Genomic DNA, 3,123 nt, shown 5'->3' on the forward strand with positions numbered 1-3,123 from the left:
CGGCCAGTAACGCGAGATGAGCGTCGCAACCCCAGAGTCGGTCACGACTGGACCTAATGGTCAGGGGTCCCTTTACCTTTACCTTTATTCAATTAAAATGAATGGAACAACAGCTTTTACTGGATCATGCACTCACTTATGTAGTAGTCACCACCACCACAGTCCGATTTAGGAGTAAGTAGGGCTGCTGTTTGTTTTGACAGTTCTAGCCTCAGGCCATATTTTCAAATAGACATAATAAAAACATTACATGTAAAATACTTGTTTTCAGTACACCACACTTTTCTAAGGCTAGCAATGTGAATGAGATCTACATTAAGGCATTTTCACGCATGATCCACATATACTTTTCATACTTAGTTCCCTTACTTAAGCCTCAGGTACTTAAAAAAAATATGCAAGAGACAGGAAATGTAGATTGAATTTGCATACATTTGCATTAAATATGTGGGAAATGTAGAACACTATTTTCAGTTGCTGCCAGAGGCCTATGCTTGAAGGAGGCTGCAGACTCCCAGCAGCCTAAAAGGAAATCCCTTGAGAAAAAGGGTGGAAGACTTGCACAAGCTTCTGTACTACATAGGTTAGGTTCAGATTACATTGCAAAATCATGTTGACAATGAGCTGAATAATGATTGGGGACGATGCCTGCCCTGCCTTAAATGAATAAACATCTTATTGAAATACCACAGTTGAGTATATGACGAACATGAAGCAATCCAAAACATACACTTAGATTTACCAGATATAATGGGCATTGTCACGATGCTACTGTGTTGTCAGAAGAGAGTTGGCTTCCAATTCAGTCATGCTCTGAGTAGGTCCACTGAAATCCATTGATTTAAAAGGATCTACTACACCAAGCATGTTTTAGCTGGATGCCATCCAAGATTTATAGATGCTGAACTGTCTTTGAAGCTTGACAAAAATTGGTCTGCTTCTGAAAATAAACAGCTGACGTTTATAGGGTTGCCATATTTTGAAGAGCAAAAAAAAGGGGACACAGTTGCCGACTTCCACTTTTGGATCGCTATGACAACTTTACCCATTAAAAAGAGGACATGCCTTGGAAAAGAGGACATATGGCAATCCTGAAATTTTACTTGCTGTTTTAGCTCTCCATTGTTCTTTGGCACTATGGAATGGAAGGACAAGTTGCTTTTCAAACAAAGACAGATCTAAAGGTTAATAGGTAAAAATCCCCAACATAGTAGGCACCGTCTAGCTAAACATATGCATGCTGGAAAATTCTGCAGCATATTACCTCTGAAGTGGCATGTAAATGTGCAAAGAACTACTGCCTTTGGTATATATTTTCACAGGACATGTACTTGGCCGGATTGTGACAATTAGGATTTGCATGGAAATAGCATGTTTTGAACCAAGATAATCATATTCTTCCAAGACATTCCCTTACAATAAACTTTTAGTAATCTTTAGTTACTTCAATGACACATGGTGTAGAAAACTCGGATATAAATGACTGTAATAAGCAGGTCTTCTATGCTTTAATATGGTGCACTGCCTCGCTGTTTAATTATGTGGCAGTATAGAAATACTTCCACAAAGAAACAAGTGGCTATTTTTCCTGCCTGTGTTTTGACAGTTAATTTCTCTTACTCCACTCGGAGAAAAAGCTGGCCTAGACACAGCCAATATTCTACGGATTATGTTCCCGCTCACTGCGTTCTGGAAGACCTGGCCTCCCTTTTGCTTCCTCCCGATAAAATGCATTAACAGTTCATTATTCTTCACTTTGCTACAAACCTAATTTAAAATGGCAATAAGACTATAGAGAACTGTAAAGGTCTTTCTTCTTTTAATGTGTATATACAGTGGTATCTCGGGTTATGAACAAATTGGTTCCGGAAGTCTGTTCATAAACTGAAGCGTTCATAAACTGAAGCAAACTTTCCCATTGAAAGTAATGGAAAGTGGATTAATCCGTTCCAGACGGGTCCGCGGAGTACTCAACCTGAAGCGTACTTAACCTGAAGCATGGGTGTAATTGGTTCCGGAAGTCTGTTCATAAACTGAAGTGAATTTTCCCATTGAAAGTAATGGAAAGAGAATTAATCCGTTCCAGATGGGTCCGTGGCGTTCGTAAACCGAAAATTTGTAAACCGAGGTGTTCATAAACTGAGGTTCCACTGTAGACCAGTTGTCTGTGCTTACATGTTTTGGACAAGGTCTGTTACGAATGCAATGCCAGCAATACTTCAGGGTGGCAAAAAGGCCGGTCACTCTTTAAAAACAACAACTGGTAAGAACACTTCATTATGCGAAGAGAACAATGATGACCAAAGCTAGCCACTGTACCTGATAGAGAGACCAAGGCCTGGTTACCTTAATGCACAGGTAGGCAATGTGCAGCCCTCCAGAGTTGACCAATCCTACCACCTTGTACCCTGCTTATTAAACAGAACTTTAAAAATACACATTTTGAACTGGGTCACTCGTTTCATGATAATGGAGGACCAGAGGACCCCAGCCGGTGTAGCATTTGGGTGAGCTGTCTTAACAACGGGCATTATGAGTATTTTATGTGTATTTTAGTGAACTGAATACAGTAGAAAGATTATGCAGGGGCACGGGGAGTGCATATGAACTTATTTTTTTAGTTCCCATTTTGTTAATGCTGTTTTATAGATTATAAATGCCATATCAATTGCTACTCGTGTAATTATGCCTTTTGCTGTAATTGCGATGTTTAGCTTATTATAGCATTTTATAGATTGCAATTTGTTTCATGCATTTTGTTAATTACTTTGTAAATCATGGGTGTTTTTCCCATTATGGGAAATTATTACATTTATTTATTATTGTTATTTAATGTTTGTAAGCTGCTTTAAGAAAGGAAACACAATAAATTAAATCAATTGAGAAAGCCCCTGGTATCTTCAGCTGGGGATAAAGAGACCTATTGAGAGCTGCTGCCAACCACTGTAAACTCAGCTAGAGGGAGGTTAGGTATAGTAGCTCTGAATGAAGCAGGTGTTGTTGGAATCCTGTTTTTATGTGTTGGAAGCCACCCAGAGTGGCTGGGGCAACCCTACCAGATGGGCGGGTAATAAAAAAAAAAATGATCCTGCAAATTGGTGTGAGAGTTGTCTCAAGCAGCCT

Source organism: Zootoca vivipara, chromosome 9 (genome assembly GCF_965207765.1).
Source record: "Zootoca vivipara chromosome 9, rZooViv2.hap1.1, whole genome shotgun sequence".
Taxonomy (NCBI): domain Eukaryota; kingdom Metazoa; phylum Chordata; class Lepidosauria; order Squamata; family Lacertidae; genus Zootoca; species Zootoca vivipara.